The sequence below is a fragment of the Lepus europaeus genome (assembly GCF_033115175.1).
Source record: "Lepus europaeus isolate LE1 chromosome 12 unlocalized genomic scaffold, mLepTim1.pri SUPER_12_unloc_1, whole genome shotgun sequence".
Lineage (NCBI taxonomy): Eukaryota > Metazoa > Chordata > Mammalia > Lagomorpha > Leporidae > Lepus > Lepus europaeus.
In genome coordinates, this window is record NW_026909001.1 from 2,475 (window position 1) to 17,912 (window position 15,438).

The window sequence follows — 15,438 nt, forward strand, 5'->3', positions numbered from 1 at the left end:
TCTGGGGATTCTGTGTCATATCACATTGATCTGGCTTCTGCCTAACTCTTCCTGTTCTGTTTTTGTTTCTCTGCTGTACCCCAAACTCTGTTTCAGTGTCATCTTCTGGAGAACCCAGTCTGTGACAGATGTATTATTATTAGTACTATTATTTGAAGAACTTTATATAAGTGTGGATTGAGATAAAATAAATGAAGTATCGTATTCTTATTACATTAATTTTTATGAAAATCAGAATTTTGGGAGTAGGAGAAAGGAGTTTTAGTGAAAGAAAAATGAAGATTTAAATAAAAACCCTGGAGATTTTGGATTTTGGTTTAGATAATTGATGTGAACACACGCTGCGTTTTTATCTTTAAAATACAAATTTCAGGGGTGGATGTTTAGTGCAGCTGTCGAGTCACTGCTTGAGGTTCCTGTACCCCATATTGGAATGTCTGGTTTGAGTTTTGGCTGCTCAACTTCTGGTTCCAGTTTCCAGTTATGCCCACCCATGTACTTGGGTCCCTGTCACCCACTTGGGAGTCCAGCTCTCTGCTGTGGCCTGGGAGGGCTGTGGAGGATGGCCCAAGTGCTTGGGCCCCTGCACCCATATGGGAGACCTGGAGGAAGCACCTGGCTTCTGGCTTCAGATTGGTGTAGCTCCGGCCGATGCGGCCACGTGGGGGGTGAACCAACAGAAGGAAGACCTTTCTCTCTGTCTCTCCCTCTCACTCCAGCTGTTGCAGCCATCTGGGGAATGAACCAGCAGATGGAAGACTCCTCTCTTTCTCTTTCTCTTTCTCTTTCTCTTTCTCTTTCTCTTTCTCTTTCTCTTTCTCTTTCTCTCTGCTTCTCCTTCTCTCTCTGTATAACTCTGATTTACAAGTAAATAAATAAAAAAAGGAAGAACTGTTCAAAACTGCTATTTCTAAATTATATTAAATTCTAAAAATGTGCATTGAATGCATACTATTTCCAGAACACTTTCCTAAGCGCTGGAAAACAAACTGTGATTGTTTAAGAGGCCTTTAGAGGACAGTAGATGCAACAGGTATACATAACTGGCTGGTATAAGACTGACCAAGTGGCACAGGTGTTTTGGCTTGGTGGTTGGAACATTCATATCCCATATTAGAGTACCTGGGTTCAATCCCTGCCTCTAGCTCCTGGCTCCAGTTTCCCTCTAGCTCCTGGCTCCCAGTGCACACCTTGGGAGGCAGCAAGTGATGGTTCAAGTAATTGGGTTCCTGCCACCCACATGGGGGATCTGGATTGAGTTCCTGGCTTCAACCTCAGCCCAGCTCTGACCACTGTGGACATTTGGCACAGGCATGAGGATGCCCCCAGCCCATACTGAAGGGCCTGGGTTTGAGTCTTGCCTCTGTTTCCCATTCTAGCTTCCTGGAAGGCAGCAGGTAATGGTTCAAGTACTTGGGTCCTTGCCATGGGCATGAGGAACCGGAATTGAGATCTAGGCTCCTGGCTTTGACCTGGCCCAGTCCCAAACGGATGGGAGATCTCAGTCTCTCTCTCTCTCTCTCTCTCTCTCTCTGTCTCTGACTGACTCTCCTTTCTGCTTTTCAAATAAAATCAATCAATAAAAATTAGTTTGTGGCCCATCTGTTTGAAAATATTAGAGATTATTCAGTCCAGCGCCTCTGTCTGCTTATTTTCCAACCCTTCAGTTTTACAGAAGAGAGAACCAAGGCTCAGAGAGAGGGTTTGGCTTACCTTGGCCACACACTGGCCCTAGATTTCTCCCTATTCACTCCATGTAGAGCCCACGGTCCTTTCCCAGTGCTTCCCATGGCAACCACCTGAGCCCTCCGTGTGCCAAACTCTTGCATTTACATGCATTTTGAACTCCAGGAGGTGTGGTCAGCAGCTCACATGTAGGACCTGAGAAACGGTAATGTATCCTTCCCACTGGGAGAGACTGTTCCTGCCACGTTCTCACACGTGGTGTCCCAGAAGCTGTGAAGTCACATTGTCCAGGGGAGGGTGAGTCCTCCCAACTCTTGCCACAGCAAAAAGTATGTCACTCACACAGCAAACTATGCGTTTGCAATCATTTCAAAGCTCCCTAAGTCTGCTATTTACCTAGCTGTGTGTGGTAGTCTGGGCCTGAGTCCTAGCTGTTAAACCACATTAACAATGCTTTGCTGAAGAATTCAGATTCTACACACACTCACACATGATTTTTTTTTTAAGATTTTATTTATTTGAGAAGATAGAGTTATGGAGAGAGAGGTAGAGACAGAGAGAGGTCTTCCATCTCCTGTTTCACTTCCCAAATGACTACAGCAGCCGGAGCTGGGCTGATCTGAAGCCAGGAGCTTCTTCCAGGTCTCCCACGTGGTGCAGGTGCCAAGCACTTGGACCATCTTCCACTGCTTTCCCAGGCCATTAGCAGGGGCTGGATTGAAAGTGGACCAACTGGGATACAGGCTGGGGCTTTAACCTGCTGTGGCACAGTGCCAGACCCCAACACACATAATGCTTATTGCGGACAGATTCGTTTAGGAACACTTCTTTAAATACATTCCTCATGTAGATCACATATATTCAGTTTTTGCACAATGTTTAACATTCTCACCTAGGTGTTCTCAGATACTGCCTTTTCAGATTGTGTAGCTCGGGTGCGGCCGTTGTTGAAAATGAAATACCATAACCTACCTGTGGGTGCTCAGGATGCGGGAAATCATGGCAGTCTCTCGTGCATTTGCAGGGGGCACGCTGCACTGCACTGTGAACCTGCTTTAATTCTGTTTAAGCCAAATGGCAAGAAAACATGAAAAAACCTCGCGGCTCTCCACAGAACTCCTGTAGCTAGCGGTAGGGGATTGACTCTGCATAGCACCCCCCCCCCCCTGGCCCGCGGGCACCATAGCAGCACAAAAGCAAAACGAAGTCGCTGTCACTCATTCCCCCTCTCCCCTGGCACATGGCTCTGGCTGCCCAGGAGCCATTCCCCGTGCGGGGGGCAGCGGCCAGCGCCGCAGGGCCATCTTTGTGGTCCACGTGGGCACACAGAGAACAGATCAGCCAGCCGTAGAGCACCCGACACCCCAAAATGAGGCTGGGCCACACGGTGCCACTGCGTGCTTCTCCACGGTGCTGGGCAGTGCTAACGCCACGTCCTGCCCAGCCTCTCCTCGGGGCCGTGGGGGGAGACCAGGCGGGCCGCAGGGAGCGATGAGACCCCTACCCCCCCTCCCAGCGACCCCGCCCCAAGTTGGATGTATGCGTGGTGGGAGAGTGATTTCTGCAGGGTGACTGGGGGTGGCCGGGTGGGCGCCGGCCTAGTTCTGGGAAAGGCGGGGAGTGGGGAGAAGCCCTTGTTGGGCGCACAGAGAGGTGAGGGCAAGAACGCGGGGAGCCGCCCCGCCGTCCAGTTCGGTTCGGGCGGTTGGCGGTGCCCGCGCGCATGCGCGGCTGCAAGACGCCCGGCACCGCGGGGGGGGGGGGGGATGCGCGCTGCCGGTTCTCCCGCGGCTCCCCCGCCTGCGCGTGCCGTGGCCATGGCTGTTGGCCGTTGGCTGTTGGCCGCTGAGTGCCCGCCCCGGTGCCGCGCCCGCTCCTCCGGGTCGGCCGGCCGAGGCGTGAGGTGGGATGGGCGCCGCGCTGACGTTGCCCGGGATGCGGGCAGGTTCGGCCTCCGCCGCCGCCTCGCCTCGCCGGCCTCCGGGGTTTGTGTGGACACACCGGGCGGCGGGCGGCGACAGACCCGCCGTGCGCTCAGCGAGCAGCCGCCCAGCGCCCGGCGCCCAGCCCGGTGCCGCGGCTCGGCGCGGCCCCCCAGCCAGCGCCCCGACCCGGAGCCGGTGAGCGCCCCCGGCCGCCGCCCTCACCTGACAGGTTGTGTGTGACGAGTTTTCCCTCGGCGGGGGCTGGGGGCGGCCCCAGCGCGGGGCCTGAGGCGCTGGCCCTGCCCGGTGCCCGGGGCGGCCGGCGAGACGCGGGCTCCGTGGGGCGGGCGCGGTGGGCGCCTCTGTCGCTGGCTCGGGAGCCCCGGTCGCAGGGCCCTGGGTGACAGTGCAGAGTCTGGCCGCAGCCGCCGGCCGGGGTTGCGGGTTCGCGGCTGCGGTGGAACCCGAACGCAGAGGTTCTGCTGCCGGGGCCCGGGATGGTCTGCTTGGGGTGGGTTCCTCGTCCGGGGAGGGGCTGGGAGCAGTCCCTGTGCGTCTGGACAGCTGAGCCCACTGCCCGTTAACGCGGCTGGCTCCGGGACCTGACGCGGACATTCTCTTTTGCAATACCGCACTAATTCTGTGTGCATGCATGCTTTTGATTTTTTTATTTTTCATCCCATTCCCTCCTCCACCCCCCCCCCCCCACTTTTTTTTGTTCTGCAGGAGTTCAAAATTGTAGGAGCGTTTGATTCCAGTGCAGGACAATTTGTACTTAGAGGCGACCTCACTGGTCTTTTTGATCGCTCCTTTTCACTTTTCTTATTGTAAACCATCAGTACTTTGTTAACCTCGGAATTATTCTTAGAACTTCTCTATCCTTCTATTTTTTATTTTTATTTTTTTTGGAAAACCAGAAAGTTGTTTTTGTGATTGTGTTGTGGAATGTTTTCAGCTCTGTAAGCCAAACTAGTGATTTATTTTAGGCGCTTTACATGGTACCTACTTTAAAAACATGTGCCAAATATTGAAACTACACAGAACTTGTGGAAGATCCGCCCTTAAGCATTTCCTATGTAGAGTGACTGTCAGATAGTGCTGGCTTATCCACACCTTATTAGTCACCCTAAAGGCAGAGGGATGTTTTTTTCTTTTATTTATTTTAAGTTTTTATGGATGTGATTTTGGGAGACAGTTTTCGTCCAGTGGTTCACTCAAATGTTGGTTAACTGCTATGGCCAGGCAGTACTGAAACCTGGAACTGGCAGCTCCGTCCAGGTCTTGCACTTGAGTGGTAGAAATCTAGCCACTTGAGCCATCATCACTGCCTTGCCAGGGTGTGCCAGAGTTCTTATATGACTTGTTCAGTTTCTCGTTCCACGTCTCGGGAGGCAGATTGCACGGTGAAGTTACAGGTTCATTTTTAAGGCTCTCAAAATTCTGTCGGCAATAGAGTCATCCCTGATGCACTCTGAACTGGGAAATGAAGGGGCAGACTTGAAACTACTATGGTATCTGGTGGACTTTGCAGAAACAGCCGAGTGTATTAATGCAAGGAAAACTTGGGTGGTATCAGTTTGGAGAAGCTGTTCCAACTGGCCTGAGTCATTTGTTCTCTTTAGAGAAATCTAGCTGAGCTGAACTGCTATGTAAGAACAGGTTTACCTCCATTAGCAGAGGGAAGAGGAGGTCCAAGATGTGTGATGTGTGGTACTTGTCTGTGTACTGTAGTGTGGTAGCCAAGGGTTGGGCCTTAGAGCCAGAGTGAGTTTGAATCGTGCCTTTGTTTTAGGCGATGTATTTATCCTCTTTGCGCTTCAATTTTCTAAACTCTGAAAATGGGATAATAATGGTGTAACCTTAAGGTGATCTAGAGTGTTAGATGAGTCTAGCCCACAGTGCCTGGTAAATCCCACGTGGTTGGTACCTGTCAGGGCTGCTGCTGCTGCTTCCCCTTAGGCAACAGGTTCATTCCGTTGTCCTTCATTTGCTCCTGAGGGGCTGAGAGGTTAGTGTCACTGGCCTGCCTTGGCCACCTGTGAGGCAGTTTTAAATAGAACAGTTTAGACCCTGCAGTGGGTGCCCCTGTTGCTGAAGAAGTGCTGAAATATCCCTGTCTGTCCCTTCTGACAGAACCTTGGACTGCCTCCCTCCTGTGGGTGACGGCTGCTATTTTAATCGTCTGGTCTTGAGTTTGTTATTGGGTGTTTCTTTGCCTGTCGTGTACTGCTATCAAAAATAGTGTCTATCAAACTATTAGTGGGTATATTTGTGCTTACCTGATCAGCATAGTACATGTTTGTAGAATACATGCAAAATTGCTGTCATCTAAGGATCTTTTATGTTGAGTACAATGAGGTTAGTTCTGATTTGATTGTGTGTTCATCTTCAGCTTTTGTGTAATTTTCCTTAGAAAGTTTTTTTCCATTAATGATTCTGTGTACTTGCTTTTCTTCTTGGATTGCAGTGTCTGATACAGGTTGAGTACCCCTTATTTGTAGTGCTTGGGAGTTTGGATTTTTTAAGATTTTGGAATATTTGCATATCTGTAATAAGATATCTCAGGAATGGGACCCGGGTCTAAACACAGAATTCATTTCTGTTTTGTATTCACCTTATACACATAGCCTGAAGATAACTTCATAGCATATTTTTAGTATGGCTATGTCTTTAAGGTTTTTTAGAAAGATTTACTTATTATTTGAAAGGCAGAATTACAGAGAAAGGGAGAGATGGAAAGATCTTCCGTCTACTGGTTTACTCCCCAAATGGCCACAGTGGCTGAAGCTGGGAGCCTGGAACTCCATCCTGGTCTCCCAAGTGGGTGGCAGGAGCCCATCTTCCGCTGCTTTCTCAGGTTCCTTAGCAGGAGCCAGATTGGAAACAGCAGCGGAGACTAGAACTGATGCTGGCATCAGGGGTGGTGGCTTAACCTGCCGTGCTCAGTGCCAGCCCCGAGTATGGCTATGTTTTGATTGCATGAGATCATGTTTGAAATCTTCCCCCTCTGGAGTCTTATGGCCCCTCAGAGAGTTTAGTATCCTGGAACATTTCCGGTTTTGGATTTTCAGTTGCAGAATGCTCAACCAGTTTTAATTCTCTGTCCTTTAAATCAGATGTTTGCAAACCTTTGGTCTTAGGACTCCTTCACCTGCCTCAAAACTTAATGAGGACCCTGAATGAGCTGCTTGTGGATTATGTGTGTATGTTGACTGTATTGTAAATCAAAATAAATATAAAAATTTTTGTTACTTCACTGGAAATGGCATTTGTAAACTCATTATATATGAGCACAAACAGCACATTCTTAATGAAAAATGACCTTTGAAAACAAAACGGTAGTGTTCTCACTCTTTTGTTGTGTGGTTTAATAGAAACAGCTGTATTGTCATATTGGCTTCTACATCAAGTCTGTTGCAGTCAGTTCTCCAGGTTGAAGTATGTACAAGCATCTGGAGAAAATCCAGCCTCACACAGTTAATGTGTGGGAAAGGCAAAGACGTAGTAATAGCCTTCTCAGATAATTGTTGATGTTCTTGTTTGATTTTACATCACAAACTCCACCAACGGTAGTTTCTAAAGGTTATGTGGTGTGGAATCTGAAGTCGTTATCAGTGGATTTTTTTTTTCCATGGTGTGTTACATGAGAAGTCCTCACAATAGTGATTTTATTAAATTAGTTGCTTTGTAAAACATTGCAGATGTCATAATTGTTAACATAACAATTTACCAAACCCTAGTTAACTGGTGCAGTTTGCTGAGCATGTTTTATACAGAAAAGAAAATGCCCAAACCTGGTAAAGTTGTTCCACTGCAGCCTAGGAGAACAAGAGAGAGTGGTTTCTCAGACACTTGAGTCGGGCAAATGAAAACAAGCAGCATTTCCCTTCCTTACCTGGAGCACTCCATCAGTAGGAATAGTCTGATAAATACAACTGGACGGTCTGTGCACTCAAGAGATTCCACAACTTGTGCTGCAATAATGGAGAGGGTTGCCTTCTTCAGCTTCAAAGTTGGGGGGTTTTGGTCGTTTAAGCCTCAAACCAGAGCTTTTTCAGCCACGGTATGTTCACTGTGAGATAAGCAGTCTCCTTCACAACGTATTGCTAATATCCTCATGCTCAGTTTTAAGACAAAGCAATTTTAATACTAGGCGCACACCACATGCCCTTGTAGCCTCTTCCAAATATTGGCATAGTTCTTTATACAGCTTTCAAAGAAAGTCACACTTATTAATATCATCATGATTTGTTTTCTCAGAATTCTGATTTTTGCCTGAAAGCTTACAGTTCGTCATTGGCAACCAGTAAGCGGCAGTTGGTTCCTTAATGGGACAGTAGACTCACTTCACTTCTGAGAAAACCTCTGCCAGTATGCCCAATTTTTTTTTTTTAAGATTTTAAATTTCCTTGAGAGGCAGAATTACAGACAGAGATAGTATACCCAATTTTGAGAAACTGTAGCCGTCCGTCATTCTCTCAAAGCGATGTTTGTTTCATGAACAGAGAGGCTAGTTCAAGCTCTCAGTTCCGTTAGAGAAGCACTTTGCCCTGAGATAGCGACGAATTACTGTAATTCAGTGTGTGGCACAAGTGTTTCACACATATGTCCCTTTCTGCCACTCAGAGTATTAAAAGGTGGTGTATTTGTAGGCTGAGACTTAGGAGAATTAGGAACTTGATTATTCAAGGACATTGTGTTAAGAAAACCTGCATTTTTTTTCTTAATAGGTGCTGGTTCCGGGGAATGACAAATAGAATGACGGAAATTACAGCTTGGTGTTACCACCTTTATTTTTTCCAAGGTGCTGGTAATTTTGTATAAAGTTATTTATACATATTTAGTATATTAAATTTAGTCTTAAATTTAGTATAAAAATAATTTGATCTTGTGGGGACCCTAAGAGAGCGTCAGGACCCGTGGAGTTATGGGCCATGCTTTGAGAACCTGTAGATTTAAATTATAAAGAGGATTTCCACAAGGCTTTGATTAGGAAGGGAAATGGCACTGAGGATATCTAGTCTTTCCTGGGTCAGACCCTGGGCTCTGGGGAAGGCCTTATTAAAAATTATACTCAGCATAATAAAGGTCATTCCCAGAAAATACAGGGATTTTGTAATGGTTGTAGTCAGGAGCCGATTGAATTGGAGGAATTACAATAATCTGAAATGACACTAAGAATAAAAACCAGATTTGGTTGTACATTTCTGTTGACGTGTGCAGATTAAGTATTAAATACCGAACGTGCAGTGTGAAAACCTCAACTAATCTCCAGCTCATAAACAAACAAACAAACAAAAAAAAAAACTGCTTTGTTTCCCCTTTTAATCTCCATTTACTTCTCATTTATTTCTCTCAATTTGTGATGCATGTGAGCTATGTTAGGGAGAGGTGCCCAGCACTCTCTGGCTTTGCCTCATATCTTTTCTATTTTTTAAAAAGATTTATTTATTTATTGACGAGGCAAAGTTACAGACAGAGGGAGAGACAGGGAGATCTTCCTCTGCTGGTTAACTCCCCAAATGGCTGCAATGGCCAGAGTTGCGTTGATCTGAAGCCAGGAGTCAGGAGCTTCTTTTGGGTCTCCCATATGGGTGCAGGGGCTCAAGAACTTGGGCCATCTTCCACCATTAGCAGGGAGCTGGTTCGGAAGTGGAACAACCAGGATTTGAAGCAGCCTCCATTGGGGAGGCAGGCATTGCCAGTGGCATCTTTACGTGCTGTGCCATGATGCTGGCCTGGTATTGCCAGCATCAGCTTAGCTGTGCCGCGACACAGGCCCTGTATCCACTTTTGATGTTAGTAATTTGGATCTTCTTTTTTTCTTAATTTTGCTTAAGGTTTGCCTTTGTTTTGGGTGGTGGCTTAGCCCGCTGCACTGCCTTACCAGCCTCTCTGTGAATTTTTAGATCTAGTTAGATCTAGTTGCCAAGTCCTTTATTTCTTTACTTTTGCCTGGTTGTTCTGTTCTTATTGGGGGTGGTGGTTGTGGTGTATCAAGAATCCTAACTATTCTTGTAGGACAACTTCTGCATTTTTTAAGTTTTTAAAATTATTTAACCATTTTTATTAGCATGAAACACTTATATATATTTATAGGGTACAGTGCAATATTTCAGTGCATATACACTGTGAACCAATCAAACTAGGAAGTCAGTTTCCTTATCATTGTTCTTAAATCCTACTAGCTGCTCTTTTCCAGTTTATTATAATTTATATAATATATTATTAGGAATTAAAGTTGTCCCACTGTGCTTTGGAACACTAGAACTTGGTACTTCTGTCTGACTTGCTTCAGGACCCATTATTCAGCTCCTTTTTATTCCTCTATCCTTTCCAACCTTTAGTGAACATTGTTCTAAGTTCAGATGGACTACTTAAAAAAAATTAATGTATTTATTTGAAAGGCAGAATGGTGGTGGTGGGTGAGTGGGTGGGGGGAGATCTGTGTGCTGGTTCACTCCCCAAATGGCCACAGCAGATAGATGTAGGCCAGGTTGAAGCCATCAGCCAGGAACTGCATCCTGGTCTCCCACCTGGGTGGCAGGGCCATCTTCCACTGCCTGATTGGAAGCAGGGTAGCTGGGATGCCGCTCTCTGATGTGGGGTGCCGCATTGCAAGTGGTGGCTTTTACCCACTTTAGCTTCCATATGTATGTGAACCTACAATATTTGTCTTTCTGCATGTGGCTTGTTTCACTTAACAGAACGATCTGCAGTTCCGTCTACATCTCTGAAAATGTCAGGATTTCCTTCCTTGTTATGGTTCAGTAGTATTCCATTGTGACGTATACCAGGTTTTGTTTATCCATCAGTGGGCATCTGGGCTGATGCCATAGCTTGGCTGTTGTGAGGAGTGCAGCTGTCTCTTTCATGTGCTGATTTTGTTTCCAGATCTCCTGTTTCCCTTTTTAATTCTGACAATTTTTGCTTCGTATATTTTGGTGTCTATTATTAGATTTGCATAGGTTGACAATTATACCTTCTTTCTACTGAACCTTTTGGTAATATCTTGTTTTATTAATATATTCTTTGTCTCTGGCATCCTTGTTTGATTTAAAGCCATTTTGTCTGATACTAGAGTAGACACTGCTGCCCAGTTTTGGTTACTGTATGCACGGGGTATCTTTTTCCATCCATTCCCTTTGAACCTTGTTGTGCCTTTGACTCCAGAGTCAGAATCTTGCAGGTGACATTTAGTGGGATTGATTTTTTTTTTAATCTCCACTCTGCCAATGTCTGTCTTTTGGTTGGCAAATTTGGTCATGTACATTTCATTACTGATAAGGAGGACATATTTATGATGTTTTACTACTGTGATTGCTTTCTATATGCCTTATTGCTTTCTTATTCCTCATGTCCTGAATATTTGGATTTCTACTGGGACTGATTTTGAGATATGGTACTTTCCCTAAAACAATTTTATTCATTTTAATGGGCACCATCATAGGTTAGAGGCAGAGAAAATTTTAAGTTAAGAATTTTGATCTGGGCTGGCACCACTGCTCACTAGGCTAATCCTCTGCTTGCGGAACTGGTATCCCTGGTCTAGTCCCGGTTGTGGTGCCGGTTCTGTCCCAGTTGCTCCTCTTCCAGTCCAGCTCTCTGATGTGGCCCGGTAAGGCAGTGGAGGATGCACCAAGTGCTTGGTTCCTGCACCTGCATGGAAGATCGGGTGGAAGCAACTGGCTCCTGGCTTAAGATCGGCGCACCACACCGGCCCTAGCAGCCATTTGGGGGATGAACCACCGGAAAAGGAAGACCTTTCTCTCTGTCTCTCTATCTCACTGTCTAACTCTGCCTGTAAAAAAAAAAAAATTGATCTGGGGCAGGCGCTGTGGTGCAGTAGGTTAATCCTCCTCCTGCGGTGCCAGCCTCCCATATGGGAGCTGTTTCTAGTCCCAGCTGTTCCATGTTCCATCCAGCTCTCTGCTGTGGCCTGTGAAAGCAGTAGAAGATGGCCCACGTCCTTGGGCCCCTGGACCCATGTGGGAGACCCAGAGGAAGCTCTTGGCTCCTGGCTTCAGATTGTCCCAGCTCCAACTGTTGCGGCCAATTGGGGAGTGAACCAGCAAAAGGAAGATCTCTTTCTGTCTCTCCCTCTCACTGTCTGTAACTCTGCCTCTCAAATAAATTAATTAAATCTTAAAAAAAAAGAATTTTAATATCATATGTCATTCATATATAGACTTAGGATTTCAGCATTGGTTAAGTCTTAAGACAGTCATTTGAAATCTGGGTTGAGAAAAAACTTTTTAATCTATTTAATTAAATTGAAGTGTAATGAGAGCCTTTATCCATACATGAGGCTCCATTTATTTGTAATAAGATGTCATAGAGCAAAAAAAAAAATTTTTTTAAAGTGTCTGTACATTTTTTGTCAAGCTTATCATTGTTAAGTAGACCAATGTTTTGGAGATGTTTTTCAGCACTGGAGACTTTTTTCTAATGGTATTTGGCAGGGAAATCCTTGTGTAAATAGATGAGAATAAAATAGTGAAGTTGTTCTGGTGGAATGAGAACTGGATCGGGGCATGTAAGCAAAAACAATGAAAGGGCATGGTAGTTTCTTACACTGAGCGTATTTAAATGATTTAGATTGAACTTGCACGTGTGAGCTGTTTCTTTGCATTTTTAAGCAGTTTATTTAACTTAAAATTTTGTATATGTGAACTAGTCATGTAATTAGAATATACAACTTGAATTTTGGAGTAGGTATCAGAATTTCTTTGACTTTTCTGCCCAATGAAAATTAGGACAACTTAAGTGTGTGAGATTCCAATACCTTGTGTGTGCACACCAGTGCCTGCTGGCTTGCTGATAGGCTTGATTTCAGTCTTAAGTCAGTGAGACCAGAACAGCTTTTAGATCCATCATGCTCTGGAACTAGCTCCAGTTGAGAGCAAAAGATCAGGATAACCTCAAAAAAATGTGCATTTATTTTAAACACTAGAGCAGACAAAATTGTTTGCTTTTTGTTAGGTGCTTTTTGTTAGGCTATCTAGAGCAGGCTGATACTGCTTTTATGATTCTCTGCTGTTAAGGTCAAATTCCTGTATTAACAAGTTTTAAATGTATTTACTTTTATTTGCACTTGTATTTGAAAGTCAGAGAGTGTGAGGGAGAGGGAAAGAGAGAAAGAATTAGGTAGCTGGGGCTGGGCCAGGTTGAAGTAGGAGGCTGGCACTCAATACAGATCTACCCTGTGGGTGGCAAGGACTCAGGTACTGGAGCCATTCCTTGCTGCCTCCCAGGGTATGAGTCAAGGTGAAACTGGACTTGAAAGTGGAGGAGGTCTTCCCTCCTAATTTGTATCCCTTTAATTTCTTTTTCTTGCCTAATAGCTCTGGCTAAGACTTCCAGAACTATATTGAATAGCAATGGTGAGAGTGGGCATTCCTGTCTGGTACCAGATCTCATTGGAAATGCTTCTAACTTTTCCCCATTCAATAGGATACTGGCCATGGGTTTTTCATAAATTGCTTTGATTGTATTGAGGAATGTTCCTTCTATACCCAGTTTGCTTAGGGTTTTCATCATGAAAGGGTATTGAATTTTATCAGATGCTTTCTCTGCATCCTTTGAGATAATCATATGGTTTTTCTTCTGCAGTTTGTTAATGTGGTGTATCACATTGATTGATTTGTGAACATTGAACCATCCCTGCATACCAGGGATAAATCCCACTTGGTCTGGGTGGATGATCTTTCTGATGTGTTGTTGCATTCTATTGGCCAGAATTTTATTGAGTATTTTTGCATCTATGTTCATCAGGGATATTGGTCTGTAATTCTCTTTCAATGCTGCATATTTTTCCAGCTTAGGAATTAAGGTGATGCTGGCTTCATAGAAAGAATTTGGGTGGATTCCCTCTTTTTTGATAGCTCTGAATAGTTTGAGGAGAATTGGGGTTAATTCTTCTTTAAATGTCTGGTAGAATTCAGCAGTGTATCCATCTGGTCCTGGGCTTTTCTTTGTTGGGAGGGCCTTTATTACTGTTTCAATTTCTGTCTCAGTTATGGGTCTGTTTAGATTTTCTATGTCTTCCTGGTTCAATGTAGGTAGGTTGTATGTGTCCAGGAATCTATCCATTTCTGATAGATTTCCCTGTTTGCTGGCATACAAGTCCTTGTAGTAATTTCTGATGATTCTTTTTATTTCTGTGGTGTCTGTTGTTACGTTTCCTTTTTCATCTCTGATCCTATTGATTTGGGTCTTTTCTCTTTTTTTTTTAGTTAGTTGGGCCAATGGGGTGTCAATTTTGTTAATTTTTTCAAAAAACCAGCTCCTCGTTTGGCTGATTTTTGTAATGTTTTTTGGATTCAATCCTGTTGATTTCTTCTCTGATTTTAATTATTTCTCTTCTCCTACTGGGTTTGGGTTTGGTTTGCTGCAGTTTTTCTAGATCCTTGAGATGCATTTCCTGAGTTCATGGAGTCTCAGTTTCCTGGATTCTGGACAGAATACCCATTCTTCTGTGCCCCTTACTTTTTTTTTTTTTTTTGCCGCTGTAGACTTAAACAGAACTTTATTTCTTTACTGTCTGCTTTTTTTTTTTTACTCTTTCTGAAGCAAGAGGAGAATGTGGTTAACCTGTATTGTTGAGGAGGGCGCTGTGGCTTAACAGGCTAATCCTCCACCTTGCAGTGCCAGCACACTGGGTTCTAGTCCCGGTTGGGGCGCCGGATTCTATCCCGGTTGCCCCTCTTCCAGGCCAGCTCTCTGCTATGGCCCGGGAAGGCAGTGGAGGATGGCCCAAGTGCTTGGGCCCTGCACCCGCATGGGAGACCAGGAGCAACCTGGCTCCTGGCTTCAGATCAGTGAGATGCACCGGCCGCAGCAGCCATTGGAGGGTGAACCAATGGCAAAAAGGAAGACCTTTCTCTCTGTCTCTCTCTCTCTCTCTCACTGTCCACTCTGCCTTTCAAAAAAATAAATAAATAAATAAAATAAAAAAATAAAAATAACCTGTTGTTACCTGAAAATTTGAGTAACTTCTTAACTGTTGAAATAGAGTTGGCTATGGCAAGTACCCAACATTAGTCTTTATAGTTCTAATAAAATTTGCAGCGACCTTTTCATGACATGTGCTGTTAATGTAGTTTTAGAGAGAGTCTTAGCACTCAACAAGTAGAAATGACATAATTTCTTTTTATGACAGCAACAGTGAAAGCACATATGATTTTTCCCCCCTGCCTTTAGGTATATAGTGACTCTTAATACTTTGGAAGCTAGAAAAGTTACTCTGAATTTGTAGTCACTTTAAAAAGATGAGTCTATTAAAAGAAAGAATAAGTAGCAGTGTAAAATTCCTCATGGACTTTAAAGTGTCCTAATTTTTGTGCATGGTCCTAAATACCTATTTCCTTTGCTTTGGAGTTGTATTTTGTTGAAATGTTCTTATTGATATAAAAATTACAGATTCAGAAAAAATTCTGAATCTAAGTTAACCCATTTCAAGACTGCTGTTTTGCGTTTGTTTTGGTTTAAATGTAGCATTACTAAAACAAGGTCATTGTTTCACTTTTCAGTGATACCACAAAACTCTTCATTTCTAAGCATTGCTATATAAAAGTAGAAGACATTCAGGGTATTTTTTGGTGAATAGAAAATAAATCTGAACAATAATAAAAATTGTGTGTCTTGCTATTGAAGGTTGTTTAAAGTGTACAGACTTTATTTTCTTAATATGGAGGGAAAATGTGTATTATGTACATTCAGCAAGATAATGATATAGATATTCTTTACTCTGTAGAATCAACCTGTTACTAATTGAAAGTGTTCTCATACAGAAATAATCATACTTATTTACCAGTCTTTGGCCATT